The 18,225-nt window shown below is 57.2% G+C and overlaps 1 long non-coding RNA gene across 1 annotated transcript; it reads right to left on the bottom strand.

Annotated features, from left to right (window-relative positions):
• Positions 1–3,481: 3,481 nt before the first annotated feature.
• LOC112935585 (uncharacterized) lies at positions 3,482–17,668 on the bottom strand. Its single transcript, XR_011994496.1, has 6 exons — positions 17,519–17,668; positions 8,414–8,455; positions 7,470–7,514; positions 6,773–6,807; positions 5,628–5,745; positions 3,482–5,449 (listed from the first exon to the last, which is right to left on the bottom strand). It is a non-coding gene; the product is annotated as an uncharacterized lncRNA (long non-coding RNA).
• Positions 17,669–18,225: the final 557 nt, after the last annotated feature.

Below are 18,225 nucleotides of genomic sequence, written 5' to 3'. Positions count from 1 at the left end.
TCCTCCCTCCCTCCCTCTCTCCCCTTCTCTTTCCCCCTCCCCACTCTGTCTCCCTCTGTCTCCCTCTGTCTCCCTCTATCCCATCCTCCCTCCCTCCCTCTCTCCCCTCCTCTTTCCCCCTCCCAGCTCTGCCTCCCTCGGTCTCCCTCTCTCCTCCCCTCCCTCCTAGTGGAGCTGGGACATCTGTCTTCTCCTGCCCTCTGACTGAGACTTACAGCATCAGCTTTCCTGCTCTCGAGCTTCTAGGACTTCTCAGCCTCATAATCTTGGGAGCCAATTCCTTACAACAAATTCCTCTCTCTAGACTTGCATCCATCCTATTTCGTTCCCCTGCAGAAGCCTGACTGAGACACCACCCAGGGCTTCCCTGTCCGGGCGCCTCACCTCCACGCATGTTCCATTTTATCTCCTCCACTGAGCTCTGAAATCACCTTCTTCCTTCCCGTAGTTACACTCTGACTCCTTCTCCCCTGACCAGAATCTAAACCACAGGACGACAGGCATTTTCTCCATTTCAGTGGCTGGGTTCCTAGTACCTAGAGTGGTGCTTGGTATACAGTAGGTGCTCAATATACAGTAGCTGGATTGAATCACTGACTCCAGGCTCTGAGGACCTAGAGGCCCCCATGATGGTGGAAAGAGCCAACAGCCCATTCTCTCTGGATTAGAACCATCGGCTGCAGATGCAGGACTCGAACCCGGGTCTCTCCACTTCATCCCTCTCAGCTTTGGAACAACCAGGACACAGGGCTCAGGGGTGAAGATGGGCAACAGGGAGGGGTACCCCAAACTGCCCTCCATGAATCTCGGCGCTGCTGGCATTCAGGGCTGTTCATTCTCGGGGGGACATCACCCCTGACGCCCACCCCCTCGATGCCAGGAGTCCCCCTCCATGTGACAATCAGATGTCCCCGGACATCACTCAGCATCTCCTGGGTGCGGTCCCTGCCCAGCTCCCTGCCTCCCACACCCCCATACGTAGCGCGGGCCCCTGAGGCTGGGATGGGAAGACGGGGAGCCCGAGCACCCCGGCCTGGGTAGCGCTGGCAGGCAGGAGGCCTGCCCCGTCGCAGCCAGACCAGGGGAAATTGGATTAACTCGGAGAAGCTGGCCAAGATGATCCGTCATGCCATCTGAAGGACAGTGTATTGATCTCCACGTTGCGAAAAAATTAAATGATATCCCTTTTTGTTATTTAAAATGCTGCTTAAGCAATTCTGTAATGGAATAGTCCGGCCCGGGTCCAGGAACTCCCTGGCTGGGCTGGCGGGCCGCGGCTCCAGCTCCGGAGGAGGACGGGCAGCGTGGCCGCAGCCCTGTCTCCCCCGGGGAATGGATGACCCCCGGAGATCAGTTCCATTTTGCCGGCGACGTGCATGGCTTTGATTTATTAAAGACATAACAATTATGAAAATAGCTGATTTATAATCAAGTCGCCCGGGGCCCTAATTGATTTCTGGGGCGAAATTTAGAACACGAGATACTGACACCTTGAGAAAGGTGCCACCAGCCTTCGGGACGGGCGGCGACGAGGTGGCTGGTGGCAGGCCGGCCCTGGCGGGGAGGGGGGCAGGGGGACAGGCCTGGGAGACGGTGGCCTGAGTCCGACCGCATTTGCTGTCACCTCTTGAGACGTTGGGTGTCTGGTCAGCTTTGCCCGAGACAGGCAAGTCCCACGGACATGGCCATTTCCAAACGACTGAGAGGCGAGGGTGCTATATTGCCGGAAAATCTCTCAGCCTGCTCGGGGTTTGGAGACCTCCTGCTTGCACCCACAGCAGCCATGAGAGCCTGGCATCGTATATGGAAATGAGTCCGCCTCACCATGTCCAGAAGTTTCTATTCCTTCAGAGCCCCATGCGAGGGTTGCCAAATTGGGCAATAAACGTACAAGAGGCTCAGTTAAGTCTGAGTTTCATATAAACAACAAATGAATTCTTAGTATAAGTATGTCCCACCCATCCATATTGGGAAATACTTATACATAAGAGTTATTTGTGATGTTTCTGGGCATTTTGTATTTTATCTGACAGTCCTCCCAAGATATTCAGGACCGCAGCTCCCAACAGCCCCACGACAGCCCATCCCCTTGACAAAGAAGTGGAGGCAAGAGGATGTTCAATGTTTGCCCAAGGCCCCATGGTGGCTGAAATTGAGATTCAAGCCCAACCATGGGGTCTGAGCCTTGCAAAGCCTTCAAGATCCTACCTGCTTTCAGAGGGAAGGGACTATGGCTTTCCTTTCTATGCAGGGACAGGTTAGACTGCTCTCAGGGACCAGGTCTGGTGACAAATGGACATGGGTTCCCATTGTCACCTGCTCAGCCTTATTACTGCTGGGTGCCCTTGACAAAAGAGGCTTGCCTCTCTTCTGCGCTTGAGTCTCCAGGACCGTAAAAGTGGCCTGATTGTGGTATCTCCATCACTGGGGGGGGCGGGGAGGGTAAGATGGTTTGTGGGCGTCCACAGTGGCTGAGCCCTCAGTCCTGGGGAGGTCCCTTGGGTCTCCTTGAGCACTAACAAAGTCAGAGAGAGACAAAGACAGAAAGAGACAGAGAGAGACAGAAAGAGAGACGGATGGCAAGAGAGGGAGTCAGAGAAAGAAAGACAAGTCAAGGTGGAGAGAGAAAGAGAGAGCCATAGAGAGGCGGGCACCCCCTTTGGAGATGGGGTGGCCACTGAGGGTGGGAATTAAGTCTACAAATCAGAACGTTCGAGCCGTTTCTGGGACACAGAGATCCAGACACCCAGCGGCCGCCCGCACCCAGTCCCCGCGATGGCCCTGCCGAGCAGTTTTAAGTATCGTTAAAGATAAAATAATTTTTCCCCCTCTGAGCCGTGTGATTGACGAGGTAATGGGCCCCGCCGACAGCGGGAAGGTCAGGCTGGAATGTAATCAGTTTTTTCCAGCGCGATGCATAAACATGATGGCACAAAGGCTGGGAAGGGAGGAGGGGACCACGATTGTCCCCCAACACCCTGAGCTCTCAGCCGCAGGGCATGACGATCCCACTGCGATCCTGGGGATCAAGGGGGGGCCTCCCGGAGGAGGTGTGGCTGCAGCTGGGATCATCGGAAGCAGAAGGCATCACAGCCAGTGGAGACTGAGGAAGCAGAAGGTGCAGAGGTAGGACATGTGTCTTCCTGCATCGTCCTGCCCCCCACCACCCCGATCACGCCATCACTGCCTTATTCCTCCTGAGGCCCCCAGCACCCACTCCAGGCTTCCAGTCCTGGCCCTCCCTCTTATTGGTGCTGGATCTTGGACATGTCAGCGCCGCCCCCCGCCCCAGCCTCAGTCTCCTGATCTGTAGGCTGGCTATGTCCTGCCTCACCCGTGGATGTGACAAGAGAACTCAAAGAAGGAAACGCTCCCGGTGATGCTTTTGGCTGCAAGTAACAGGAAAACCCAAATGGCTCTGCCTCAACATTGCAAAGCATTCTTGTTGCACAACAAATCACTGAGGTCTTTACTCAAAAGCACCTTTAAAATAAAAAGATTTAATTTATTTATTAATGAGAGACAGACAGAGAGAGAGAGAGAGAGAGGCAGAGACACAGGCAGAGGGAGAAGCAGGCCCGATGCGGGACCCGATCTCGGATCCCGAGACCACACCCTGAGCCCAAGGCAGACACTCAACCACTGAGCCACCCAGGCGTCCCCAAAAACCACCTCTCCCAAGAACCAGGCTGATTGATGCTTTTGCGCTCTCTCTCTGATACCCTTTCCCTTTTTCTCTCCCTAGCTCTTAAGACATCCTGACTCTGTATTTGTTCATCACCTGCTCCAAGTGTCAGCTCCCCAAGAGCAGAAATTTTTATCTGTTTTGTTCACGTGCTCTCAGTGGCGCACAACAAGTGCTCATTCGATGCTTGTTAAGTAAACGGATGGCTTGGGGCGCCTGGGTGGCTCAGTCCATTAAGCATCTGACTCTTGATTTCGACTCAGGTCATGATCTCAGGGGTGTGGGATCGAGCCCTGCGTTGGGCTCTGTGCTGAGCGTGGAGCCTGCTTAAGATTCTCTCTCTCTCTCCCCCTCTCCTATCACCCCTCCCCATTCTTCTCTATGTATGGCTACTTCTATTAATTCAGGGATGATATATTCAGCTACTGCCAAATGATTGCCAAAAGTGACCATCACACCCTTGCTCCAGCCCCAGGAAGGAAGAAGGGTGGAAGGACAAAGGCTCTCTCCAGAGAGGACTGTCTCCCTCAAGGGACCTTCCCAGGAACAACCCCACCCCGCCTCTACTCCACCCCCATCACACAGCCACACCTGGATAGCTAGCTGCAAAGGAGCCTGGGAAATGTAGTCTTTGACAGAGCGCCAGTCCTCCACCTGCTCGGGGCAGCCGGGCGCAGGTGAGGAAGGGCAGGGGGGACGGAAGGGGGCAGAGCACAGCGGACACTGCCGGGCCCTCAATGTGGCTCCTGTGACAAACCACCACAATGTACGACGCTCTTAATAAAAGAACAGCAGTAAAATTTACCACCCTACGCTTCTGGAGGTCGGAAGCGAGACACGGCTCGCGGGGGGCCCTGAAGCCAAAGGGTCCACAGGGCTGGTCCCTCTGGAGGCCCCAGGGGACACCCGTCCAGCTTCCGGGGCGCCCAGGTTCCTTGGGCCCCGGCCCCTCCCTCCATCTTCACAGGCAGCGAAGGCAGGCGGAGCCCTCCCACTGCTGTCTCTCCTCTCCGGCCCCCACTTTCCGAGTCTCAGGACCCCGTGGGTTACACTGAGCCCACGGGGACACTCTCTCTCTGAAAGTCAACGGGCTAGTTACCCTCATGCCATCTGCGCCACTGCTGCTGGCCATGTCATCGGACGCACTCCGGGCATCATGGCCTTTACCTTCTCAGGCCTCCGCAAAGGGAAACACCCCCACTGTACCCATTGCCCAGATCAGAACATTGAGGCCCACAGACACAGAATAACTTGCCCGCAGTCTGGAATTCCCAAAGCTGGAAGTTGAACCCATGCAAGCGTGATGGCAAAGCCTGTGTCCCCCTCGCCACCATCATTACTATTACTGTGGGTCTCACTCGCTGGCCACTTATGACGTCGGCACCGGCCTCCAGGACGCCCGCATGAGCTGACACAGCCCCCCCCGCCCAGAGAAAGGTGTGACAAAGGAGAGCATGAAGGGGTGCAGGGAGGTCAAAGGGCACTCCAAGGGCACCCAGCAGGTGGCAGAGCCAGAACTTGAACCCAAGTCCATCGGGCCACAGATCACTGCCCTCCCCGCAGCAGAGGAGAAAGCCACGCTGCCCGACAGAGGCTCCAGAGGACCCGGCCTGGGTTACCCCGCAGCACCAGGGCCCCACTAAGCCCTTCTCCTGGCAGAGGCTGGGGCAGCAGCAGTGACAGGAAGCCGGCCAAGTGCTGAGTCTGCAACGCGACGTATCTCCACAAAAGCCACCGGCCACGTGGCCACACGGACCCAGGGCTCTGCAGATGATCAATCTTGCTCTAGCCTCTTGCTGCCCGCCACCCTCCTTCCTCCGCCCTGGCGCCCTTCATCCCTCCCTCTCCCCGTGTCTGCCCAGCTTCCTGCACCCTGGAGGAGGCATCATGCCAGGGCCACCCAGGCAAGGAAGGTCAGCCCATCCATCACGGAGACACTCACCAACCAGAGAGTAGGGGGTAGAAGCACAGATTGTGGGGTTCGCGCGCCAGGTCCTCCGCTCAGCCTCTCCTGTAATGCCAGGTCAGGGATTAATCTTGCTACGCCTCCATTTCCTCATCTGCAAAATGGGTTTGGGAAAAAGGAATCTGCACTGTAGGGCTGACGGGAGGGTTATGTGAACTATGCCAAGCCCTCCAGATATTGGCAGTGGATAAATCCTGTATTAGGCCCTACGAGATTTCAAGGGTAGCCCAGGAAGGCTTCCTGGAAGAGGTATCATTTGACCTGGGGCTTAAAATACTGGGAGAATTTGGAGGAACTGAGGGGAGGCAAAAGACCTGGTGGGTGAAGGACTTGCACAAAAAGCATGGGGGCTGGACGCTACACAAGGGTGTTAGGGCATCAAGAGGAGAGGGGGAATAAACCACCAAAAGACCTAAACACCAGGTGGAGAGAGTCAGGGCTCTGCTGTAGGTAATGAGGAGCCTTGAAAAATTCTGGGGTGCCTGGGGCTGGGCAGTGACCCAGTGAGGCACTTGGGCTGGAGGAATAAGAGAAGCATTTGGTGCTCTGAGGCTTAGTGACTCCCCCCGCCCCCCGCCCCCTGCCCATCACCCCAGCAGTCCCTGGACCTTCCACCTCTGGGACCAGTCAAGACAGTTGTTCAGAGAGACGGGTTCTGTTCATTCCACGATAGAGATCACCTGCCTGGTGCCCGTGATGGGCTGACTTGTTCCCCCCGCTCCTGAATTCACACGTGGGAGCCCTAACTAACCCCCAGGACCTCAGAATGTGACTGTATTTGGAAATAGGTCTTTAAAGAGCTAATTGAGTTAAAGGAGGTCATTAGGGGGGACCCTGATTCAATAGGACTGGTGTCCTTAGAAGAAGAGGAGATTAGGACAGAGACAGAAGGAGGATCACGCGAGGACACGGAGAGGACAGCCATCTACAAGGCAAAGAGAGAGGCCTCCGGAAAAAAAAAAGAAAAAAAGAAAAAAACAATCCTGCCAAGACTTTAGTTCAAACTTCTAGCCTCCAGAATTGTGAGAAAATAAATATCTGGTGTGGAAGTTGCCCGGTCCCTAGTACTTTGTGATGGCAGCCCCAGCGAACTCATATAGTGCCCGGGAGAACAGCTTTACCAGCTCCAGATCTTCCATATCCGGGACTGTTTGGTCTGCAAGTGACAAAGAAAAAAAAATGAATCGATTCAGATTCTTCTTAAGAAAGAAGACGGCTTTTATAACAAACTATAGAGCGGCAGGCATGGTTTGATCCAGGTGCTCAAATCACGCCCAGACCATATTTTCCTTTCTATTCGCTCCATTCTCAGGGAAGTGTTTCCCTCTGGGTGATCAGATAGGTGCTAGGAAGACTAGGGACCCATCAGCCCAGCAACCTCAGAGGAAAACAAGTATCTTCCCCACCCCTCCCCCATAGCAGAACTTCCCCCTCCCCCCCTTAACCCAGCAAATGTTCAGAAGCTCACTCTGATTGGGGCCAGTTTGGGTCATGATGGGTGACCCTGAGCCAATCACTGAAGCCAGAGAGGTTCAGCATCCTCTGAAGGGCCAGCCCTGCATTAACTTTACTGGGCTTCCCCAAAAAGGGACCCCAAGGCAAGGATCTGGGGGGTGGGGCAGGGAAGATAGTATATTGGTTGATCCCAGGAGGCATCGAGGCGGAGAGAAAAGTGAACCGGGGGAAGAAAATTGGCCAACACAGGGGCGTGGATGAGCGGGTGGTGGCGGAGGGGAGGGGGCTCTAGGATACTGCGGGAGGAGGACACACCTCGGAGTTAGCCCAACCATAGGGCCAGGTGGCTGCATATTTACTCACCAAGACCCCGTGTGTAAAGGTTGAGTCCTGCATTAATTCTGCTTTCTGGAAAAAAAGAAAAAAGAAAAATTTTGCCTTCTGAAAAAAAAATTTTTTTTAAATAAAATAAAAATAAAAAACCCTGTCGCAGAGTTGTGTCCCCAATAAATGTCTTGAGGCACAAAAATAAATAAATAAATAAATTAATTAATTAATTAATGCTTTTGCACACAAAGGTGAGCTCAAGAGGATATGAGTGTGGCTGCTCCCTGGGCCATAGCTTCCCGGCCTGGTGCCCAGGCTGAAGCCAAGCCTGCCTGAACCTCATGAACCAAAAGCAAGACACGGGAAGTTCCCCTCCCCCCGAGGAAAGTCCAAGGTGCCGTCCCGAAAGAAGAAAGGATGCGGGACAGGTTAAAGCGAAGATGGTCAAGAGGGATCCCTGGGTGGCGCAGCGGTTTAGCGCCTGCCTTTAGCCCAGGGCACGATCCTGGGTCCTGGAGACCCGGGATCGAATCCCACGTCGGGCTCCCGGTGCATGGGGCCTGCTTCTCCCTCTGCCTGTGTCTCTGCCTCTCTCTCTCTCACTGTGTGACTATCATAAATAAATTTTAAAAAAATTAAAAAAAAAAAAAAAAGATGGTCAAGATACAGTCCGTCCTCCATCATTCTTCCCACAAATCCCACAAGTTCCCACTGGCTGCCTCTTGACGTTTCCCTCAAGTTGTCCAGGACCCCCAGACCCTTCTGCGTCCACGGCTCAGTCGTGCTTTCTCAAACATCTGACGGAGAGAGGGCGGGGTGGTGGGGCAGATGGGCCATTCCTGCTCTTGCTTCTGTGGCGGCCCCAAGGCGGCGATGCTGAACAACCGCTCTGTGCAGTCCTGCTTCCTTTCAGGGACAAGGATCTTGTCCTAAGTCCGATCCTTGCGCACACCCCAGCGGGGCTTCAAGGTGACACTCACCTGGTTTCTGCTCACGAATGAGTTCAGGTCCCCATCACCAAGCTAGACAGCAAGACAGCCAAAGTGAGTGACGTAGGACTTCCATCCCCACTGAGCCCTGTGTTAGAATCCAGCCCCCTCCCTCTTTCCTTAGGAGTGGGTCCCCACCGGGACACCACCGAGTGCCCTTTCTTGCCCTTAGATCTCCATCAAGGCCACCTCAACCCATCAGAGAGGACCTGGGAAGGAGCTCCGCACATCCAGGAGTCTGGGGAGAGGTGTGTCAGCTAGTTAGTGCTGCGTAACAAATGCGCACAGACCTAGCAGCTTACAGCAAAACCTGTTTATCATCTCACAGTCTCTTAGCTGCTTCTCTGCTTCAGGATTTCTCAAAAGCCTACAACCCAAGTGTCAGCAGAGGCCCCAGTTGTTGCCAGGTTCCACAGGCACAGAATCTGCTTCCAAGTTCAAGAGGCCTTGCGTATCTCTGGTCACCCTCCTGCGCGAGCAGCCCCAGGCTAGTCTGCCAGAAGGTCATCCTTGCCCTTCACAGAAGATGCTCATGGAAGGAAATCCAGTTGTCCCAGCCAACGGCCAGCTGCCCCCCACCCCCGGAACAAGAGAGCTCCACCAAGCCGGGCGGAGCTGCCTTCTCTGCCCCAAGTGGACCGCAGAGGCGGGTCTGTGGCCGATTGAGACGAGCAGGATCGCCCAGCTCATCTGCAGCCCTGTGAACAAAAACCAGCACCACGTGCTTCCGGCGGTTGGATTCGGGGCAGGCTTGACAGATGCGATCTGCTACAGCACCCACCGGCACCGTCACCACCGCTCACCACACCACGACGCGCTCGCACTTAAATATGAATAAAAGTAGGAGGAATCGCTCCGCTGGCTGTCCCCAAAAGAAAAAAGTTCTGCTTCACAGACTTTAGCTGCCTCCCCTCGACCAACGAAATGTGGCTGCCAGCCTCTCCTGATTAAAAACTGTTGAGTTCCACCTCACCAGGCATCCCATTAACCTCCTTTTCCGTCCACCTTCTCGGGAGGGCTTCAGAGCCAGGGGATGTTCGTCCGGCCTTGAAGGCTGGAGAGGGACCAGCGGGGGCCCTCAGAACAGCACCCCCTCCCTGCCATCCTATTCCGGGCCCCTTGCTAGGGAGGCTCGCTGAGGATCTGCTGGCCTTTCCTTTCCAACAGCCGGAGGCCCTCTTAAGGCAAAGGAAAAAGCCCCGCTGAGAACAGCAGACGGACATCAGGAGGCCTCAGGCCGAGGCACTGGCAGGTGCGTTGCAGACTCGGCCGTGACCTTGGACTTGTCACTGGCCAGCAACACTTGGTAAAGAGAGGATGTCTCCTGCCCACTGCCCAGGCCCATCCCTGAGCCCCCCACCCCTGCTGACCTCCTTCAAGGTATAGCGCCGAACAGAGCTGCGGGACCTGCCCCCACACATCCAGTCTCATTGGCGGGTGCCGCCGCCCTACCTGCAGCTAAGGATGCTTGATGTCACCCCAGAAAACAAGCTCTCGGCCCCACCACCGCTCAGTGATCATGAGCATAAACTGCAGAGTGTAGGAAGCTTAGAAAACCCAGGAGGAAAAAAGAAAGAAAGAAAGAAAGAAAGAAAGAAAGAAAGAAAGAAAGAAAGAAAGAAAGAAAGAAAGAAAGAGGGATCCCTGGGTGGCGCAGCGGTTTGGCGCCTGCCTTTGGCCCAGGGCGCGATCCTGGAGACCCGGGATCGAATCCCACATCAGGCTCCCGGTGCATGGAGCCTGCTTCTCCCTCTGCCTGTGTCTCTGCCTCTCTCTCTCTCTCTGTGACTATCATAAATAAATAAATAAATAAAATTTAAAAAAAAAAAAAAAAAAAAGAAAGAAAGAAAGAAAGAAAGAAAACCCGGGAGGAATGAGGGAAGATTAGAACTTGAAGGATGGGAATGCCTGGGTGGCTCAGTGGTTGAGCCTTGGGTTCAGGGCGTGATCCTGGGGTCCTGGGATCAGGTCCTGAGTTGGGGTCTCCTCTGGGAGCCTGCTTCTCCCTGTCCTCTGTCTCTGCCTCTGTGTGTGTGTGTCTCTCATGAATAAATATATACAATCTCTAAAATAAAAAAAAGAACTCGAAGGATGATCCACCCATTGCACCACGTCCTGTGCGACCCCGTAAAACAATGGAGGACCTCAGCATTGCCAAGATACTCAGTTTTGCAACAAAGCAAAAATCATGGATATAGTTTCTGTTTGGGATGATTAAAAAAAAATTCTGTGGCTGGATGGGGTGACACCTAATGCCACTGGGCCTGACACTCAAAAATCATTCAGATGGTGGATTTTACATTATAGGTATCCGACCACAATTTAAAAGCCGGGGGTGGGGGGGCACAGGGAAAGGTTGTGCCTCTCAGGGAGTGACCCCACATTATGCAGCCCCTCACAGGAAGCTTAGAAGCCACGGTCAGGAACCAGGTTGGAGAAATCGAGACCCAGACAGGAAGGGAGCCGCCCGGAGCCGCGCGGCAAGGAGGGCGCGTGGCCAGGACCTGAGAGACTCCGACGACACAGCCCGAATGAATATGAAAGTCCCACAAGATCCCTCTCCAGGGAGCGGCTGATTTTGCTCAAGCTCCTGGCAGGGGAGGCAGGCAGAATGAGGAGGAAGTATCTTCTCTCCTTGCGGGAGCCTTGGGAACGTCTCTCCGGGGACAGGCGACGGCTGCCGAGGACGCCCCCCCTTAAGTCTCCGATCACGAGATTCGGTGATTTCATTATTGTGTGCAAGCTCCCAGGAGGGCTGGCGCACAGATAATCACCCGAGATGCGGGGCACCGGAGTCACCAACGGTCCCCCGAGGAGGCTCTGATGGTGGGGACGAGGGGGTGTGCACAGAGGGCCCTGCCTGGCCCCCGGAGCCAGGGCAGGGCGGGGACAAGCCCAAGGTCATTCAGCCAAAGCCAGAGGGGGGCCGAGATGCTCCCTGGCAGCCACCGAGGGGGAACCCGACTCAGGTCCCTTCCCTCTGCCCACAGTCCTTCAGGGCTCTCACCTCCCTGGGGGAGAAGCTCAACCCCGTGGCCCCACTAGGCCCCGAACGACCTGCCATGTCCCTGTCCCCTCTCTGCCCCCTCGCTCCCTCCATCCCAGGCCTCAGTACTTAACGGGTGCTCAGTACTAAAGGCCTCGATGCAGAAGAAGTGGGCACCGTGAACACACTTGGAATCCGAAAGGAACTTGTAGTGCACAGCCTCTGCTTGGATTCTGCTCCGGATGAGGAGCTCACTACCTTCCAACAAGCTCCGGTTCCATCTCAGAGCTGTTCTGGCCATTAACAGTGTCCTCAACAAAGACTGGCTTGATTTTTGTGTCCTGAAGAGTGTGTGTGTGTCTCTGTGTGTGTTGAAGGACAGGGGAGTGAAACGAGGTCATGAGGGAAATTCTGGAATCGTTGCACAGTGGCCCCCATTTTGAACCAGTTGAAAGCCTGAGGCCTTCAGAGTGAGGTGAGCCGCCCTTCTCCCTCTCTCTGTGCTTCTGTCTGTCTCTCTCTCCGTTTGTCTCTCTCCTTTCGTCTTTTTGTCTCTGTGTTTCTGTCTCTGGGTCGCTGTGCTGTTCAAAGTCACACAGATACCAAAGCAGCCTCCCGGCCCCAGAAGAAAATTGCCGGCCACCCCAGCAGCAGAATAATTGAATCCGCGGGCGGCCCAGGATTGAATCAAGTGAGAGGGTAAAGGCGGGTGGACTGGGCCCAGGGGGGTGGGGGGATTGCTTTCAGGCTAAGAGCCGCCAGGCAACAGGAGGATGCGCTTAGCTACAGGCGTGGGGCGTGGGGGGGGGCTGTGAAATAAATCTCAAAGGCGGGCCTGGCTCCCCCGGCTCCATGTGAGACGTCTGAGCCCTGCGGAAGGAGCCAGAGGGCCGCAGCACCGTCTCTGCCCACCCCACGCACGGCCTGCGGAGCCCTCAGAGCCTCAGAGTGGTGGGCTGGAGGGCCGGGGATGGGGGCTTGGCCGGAGCCCATTGCCAGGGGCAGCCCAGCTCAGCAACCAGAGGCTCCGTTACCTGTCACCCCTCCACCGGTTCCCTCATCCCCCACCCACCCGGCCACCCTTTGACCCACCACCCACCTTCCCCTCCTCCCCTCCCCTTCCATCCATCCGTCTTCCACCCAGCCCCCCACCATCCTGCCCCTTCTCGTCCCCCCATCCTCCCTCCCACCCACCCTGGTCAAACACTCAAGGAACACTTATTAAGCCCCTGCTGAGTGCCCCTTTCTGCGCTGGGCGCTGGAGCTGCTGGGACAGCTGAGGCCCCCGCTCCCCTGGAGCTTAGCAACTAGTGTGGGGAAGATAAAGGTTAAGCCAAAAATTGGACAAATGGTGCCATCGTTGAAATTGTGCCATCTCAATTGTGAGATGTGCTCAGGGTACCTGACACAGGGAGGGGGCATCGTTAGGTCGGGCAGGCCTCCAGGGCTGGTTCCTCTAAAGGGGAACCGTGTCACCGGCAGAGGGAACAGCACATGCAAAGAAGAGACAGATGCCCCTCGGCTCGTGGGCAGGGCTCATGAAGCAGGTCGTGGACGGGAGGCGAGGGCCCTGGACAAGGAGTGGGTTTGAGGGGAAGTTGCCACGCCCAGACTGGGTCCCGCTGGAGTCTCCAGGGGGATGGGCAGGAATCGGTCCAAGGAAGGGACAAGGAGACACAGGACACGAGAGGGCCAGAGACGTGGGAGGGAAGCCAGGGGGGAGGAGACCTGGGCCTGGCCAACCATCCCTTCCCCCCACCGAGACCATCAGACTGAGAACTAAGGCCCTGCCTCCAGCCTGGGCTCTGACCAGTGACCCCTCTGTCCCTTCCACCTGTTGGACACCTGCTGGGGCCCCGAGGACCACGGAGGGAGACCCCCTCAGCTGTTGATCCACAGCCTCCATGTGCTCGCTGTGAAATGGGAACATTTCAGCCGCTCCAGAGGCAGTGGGGAAGCACCAAGGGCGAGGTGACCACAGCGAGAAGCTATCGTGTCCCCTGCACGGTGACTAGCATGGCCTCCTGGCCCCTGCACCATTTATCCATCCACCCATCCATCCGTCCACCCATCCATCCAACAAAGAATTCTTGAGTGCCCAGGTGCTGAGGATACAGCCATAAACAAAACAATCACAGCTCCTCTCTCCTCGAGGAGCTGATATTTAAGGAGCGGGAGACCGAGAATAACACACCAATGCCTACTCTAATTTCAAGAAGCAGAATGAATTATAAGGCAGGGAAAGGGGAACACAATGGTTTGGTGAAGATGCCTGGTAGCTGCGGTAATCAGGGAAGGCTTCCCTGAGGAGGTGACACATGAGCTGAGACAGTGCAAAGAGGCGTCAGCTCGGCCAAGACGTTGGGGAAAGCACTCCAGGCAGGGGAAACAGCAAATGCAAAGGCCCTGAGGCAGGACCAAGTTGGGCGTTTCAAAAATCAGCACTTTTTTGCCAAACCGTGGGCCAGGCTCTACTTTTGCCTTATTTGCCTTGTTTGCTTTCTCTCCGACGGTCAGCTTCACAAAGATGGAAGCTTCCTTCTTTCTGGCTGGCCTCTTAGTTCCCCACATTGGCCTCCAGAGCTTAGAACACAGTACACAGCCTGGCACACAGTACACACTCATGAGTGATTTTGAATTAGTGAATGGATGATTGAACGAACGAACGAGTGAACAGGCATCGTTCCCATCTGAAGGGCCAGGTAGGAAGGCAATCAGAGGCTCCGGCCACTCCAAGAGGCCCCTCCAGGAGGTCAGAGCTGAGAGATGTGGGGTCAGGGCCTCCCTTGATTACTGCGATTCTAATTAACTCCTGGGCCGAGAGGGCTGCCCCGCTCGGAGGAATTATAGATAAGTTTGCATCCAAGTGTTTGAGCAGCGGCTCTAAGGGGGCGGGCAGCGGCTCCCCCCTCTCCCCCCACCAGCCAGCTGGCCTGGGAGGCGGGCGCCGAAAGAGGTCATTTGCATAGGCAGGTAATTGGTTTTGCAAATAAATCTGGTTCTTGAAATTTGTAGATTAGCAATAATACGTCTCCAGATGAGAGAAAAAGGTCACGGATGAATAAAACAACAATTAAACTTTCGGGAGATTATTAAACTAAACAGAAACCAGGCACTGGACGGCCGGGGGAATATGGAGCGAGGCGGGGAAGGTGGGGAGGGTCTGGAGGGGGGGTGCAGCCTCGGGGAGCCAGCGGGTGTCCTCACCTTCCTGCCTCGCGGGGAGCGCCTTCTGTATGCCAGGCTCTGTGCACAGTGGGGCGTTCTGTGCCATGCCCAGGACAGTGCTTAGGATCCCACATCTCTATAGAACATGGAGGCATGGAGAGGGAGAGGAAGATGCCCATGGGCCCCCCACTGACCCTCAAGGCAGGATTCGAACCCAAGACCGTTAGCTTTGCACTGTCCGGGGTGGCAGGGAGCCTCATCTAAGAACGGGGCGGAAGCAAGGATGGAACAGTTGGTCCTGGGTGTTACCAGGACCATTCATTCCTTTCCCACACTAGGCTTCATCATTCCATGCCCCCAAAACTGGGGCTAGGAGCCCTTGGGGTGTGGTTTTCTTTTTTTTTTTTTAATATTTAATTTATTTATTCATGAGAGACACACAGAGAGAGGCAGAGACACAGGCAGAGGGAGAAGCAGGCTCCCGGCGGGGAGCCCGTTGTAGGACTCGATCCCAGGACCCCGGGATCACACCCTGAGCCGAAGGCAGACATGCAACCACTGAGCCACCCAGGCGTCCCCCTTGGGTGTGGTTTTCAGTTTGCAAAGGTTTTCATGCTTGGGTGGCAACTAAATGCGACCTGGCGGCCAGTGGAACCAGGCACCGTGCCCGGCATGATGGTGCCTCTTCCGTCATCCCAGGCTCTTGGCTGCAGGCAACAGAAAGGTGCTCCAGGAGACACAGGCAGAAACCAAAGTTGATACGTGACTCTCGGGGTAGGAGACAAAGGTGGAGAGAGGGGGTCAACCGACAGCGGGGAAGGGGGACCTGGGCAGGTGACACACACCGACCTTGCCACCCACCAGCGTGTGTCCTTGGGTGGAGCACCTTTCCACCAGGACCTCAGGTGCCAGGTCTCTGAAAGGGGACTGGGTGCGCCTGCTTTGTTCCCTCAGCGTACTGATTCGGGATATTCCCTGAGCCCCAGCGAGGGCCGGGTGCTGTCCTAGCCCCTGGGAATGCCACCGAGTGAACGACACAGCAGAAACCTCTGCCCTGGTCAAGCTCCCGAGCTCCCGGCCTAGTGGGGAGGCAGACAATGAGCAAACGGATCTCCAGGGCTTTAGGGGGTACAAAGTGCTAGGAAGACCGTGAGGGCAGGGAGGGCTTCAAGAAGGGCCAAGCAGTGTGGGGGGGGGGGGGGCGTTGGAATTTTAAACAGGAAATTCATGGAAGGCCTCTGAGAAGGGGACATTTGAGCAGAGATCTGTAGGGGAAGCGGGGAACCATGGAGAGGTGTGGAGGAAGAGCATCCCAGGTGGGGGGGGGGGGACAGGCTGTGCAAAGGCCCTGGGGCAGGACTGAGTCGGGCGGGCGTGCCAGAGGAACAGCATGGAGGCTCATGTGGCTGGAGCAGGGTGAGCAAGGGGGAGAGAGGGAGGAGGGGAGAGCAGAGAGGGAGCGGGACTGGGTCATGCAGGCCTCCTGTGCAGAGATGGAGGGGAAGGGGCACTGCCCTGCTAGGATCCCCGAGGCAGTGACCAATGTCCACTCCTCCTTCCCCGCCCAGTGAGTGGCAGAGGCTGTGGGCTGGCCCTTGATATTCACTCTCCGCTTTCTCCTGTACAAACAGAACCAGCCCCCCTCGCGGCTCAGTGTGACCATGTGGCTACACAGCGGACAACAGGGTGTGCGCATAAATCATCCATGTAACCTCCAGGTTGTAACCTCAGAACATAAGGACCGACCCTCCTCCCCCCCTTCTCCCTCCCTCCCCGCCCCTCATCTGGGAGGTGGTCGTGATGGCAGGCGCTGGAGCAGCCAGGATGGGCCGCAGATGGAAGTTCATCCAAGAAGGTGGAGCCACGGGGGACAGAAGTCTGGTCCCTGGTGACTGTGAAGCCACCCCTGCATCACCTGGGGATGATGCCGGGACAGTGAGGACAGGAGCCATGGAACTTCTCTTTCCTGTAAGCCATCGTCTTCCGGATTCACGGACACGGTCCTAGATTCACGGCAACGTAGATCTCAAATGATCAAGTTTTGAGCGTGGCCACTGCCCACCTTGCGAGGCCCAGACTGGCCCCCTCTCCTGCTAACAAGCCTGGGAGGCCAACTTCCCCTCCGGAGGTGCCCTCGGGAGCCTCTGCCCTGCATTTCCCAGCCTGCTGCAACCAAGCTGGACGGTGCCACACGCGCCCCCATGTGGCCGCGGGGAAAGTGTCCCTCCAGGCTCTGCGGGAGAAATCCTGCCCACTGCTTCCCCCAAAAGACTGGGTTTTCATGAGCGCGGCCTCTCCTAGGGCCTCTTTACCTTCGTCTCTCCCTCCATCTCCCTTCCAAATTTTGGCAGCTCCGCGAGGGCCCAGCCAGGCCCTTTCAAGCTGCGCGCCCTGCGTGTCTGCAGATTCCGACAGGCGTGGGGAGGGGACCAGAGAGGGCGAGCGCCCGGGCCGCGGCGCACAGCGAGGTCGTGCTCTGCAGAGGCAGCTGCTGGGCGGGGGGCGCGCGCGGCCCCCCCCCCCCCCCCGGGAAATCCCGGCGCCCGCGCGGGGTGAGGTCGTCCCCTGCTTCACTCCGCAAACTCGGAAGGATGGCTGAGCGCCCGCCCTTCTCCCAAAGCGCACTCTCCCCTCCCTCCGAGAGCTCCCGGGCTGGCGTCCCCGAGCTGGGCTGGGCGGGGGATGCGCAAGGAGACACGGGCAAGGCGACGGGGACAAGGCCCGGGCCCCACGCGGAGGGAACGGCACGAGCCGAGCCGCGGCGGGGGGTGCGGAGGGTCCGCCCCAAGAAGTCGGGGAGGTCCTGGGAGCCCAGGGCACTGGGGAGCCCGGGAAGGACTTGGGGCGGGGGTGGGGGGCCGGGACCGGCCGTGCGTCCCCGCGCGTCCCCTGCGGCCTCGCTGCGCCCGCGCGCGAGCGGGGAGGGGCCGGGGAGGGGGTACCTGGCAGCCAAAAGCCCGGCAGCTAATGAGCCCGGTGCGGCGCGCGCTATTTTTAGCAGCAGCTCCTCGGGACGCCTAATCGCTCCGGCCGGCTCCCGCCAGGCTGCCATGGAAACGCGGCCACCGCCGGGCGGCCCGCCCCTCCTCCCCGCGCCCTCCTCCCCTGCGCGCAGCCTCGGCCTCTCGCCTCTGGAACGGGGCGGGCCCCAGTGATCCCAGCCACTCGCTGAGCACCTACTGTATGCCTTTGCATGCATTGCTGGCAGTCCTTTAATCCAGGGGCGTCTGACGCAGGCCGTCTTGGCTGCAGAGAGGCTAGCCGGTCTGCCCAAAGTCCCGGCTCGCAGGCAGGCGGTAGAGCGAGGATTTGAACCCAGAGCAGCTGGCTACGGATTCCGAGCACTAACCGCCCCCCCCCCCCGCCGCCCAGCCCACCCCCGACCCCGACCGTGTATATATTGAAATTGGGATCTGGAGGGTTTGTGTGTATCCGCCCAGGAAGGCATCACAGGATGGTGGCCTCTGAGGTTTATTACCCCCCCCCCACCTTGCATTACAGGAACCCCGAGGTGAGACGCTGCTCTCCCACAAGGGGACCAACGGGGGCATCGAGGCCCCGCCAAGAGCAGCGCGAATTGGGTCGCTGATCCCTGAGAGCTATGGTGGGGGGCCCTGGGTGGGCGACACGGGGACGCCCGCTGGCAGCT

This window comes from Vulpes vulpes, chromosome 9 (genome assembly GCF_048418805.1).
Source record: "Vulpes vulpes isolate BD-2025 chromosome 9, VulVul3, whole genome shotgun sequence".
Classification (NCBI taxonomy): Eukaryota; Metazoa; Chordata; class Mammalia; order Carnivora; family Canidae; genus Vulpes; species Vulpes vulpes.
Note: the sequence above shows the minus strand (reverse complement) of the source record. Positions and strands in the feature narration are given on the sequence as shown.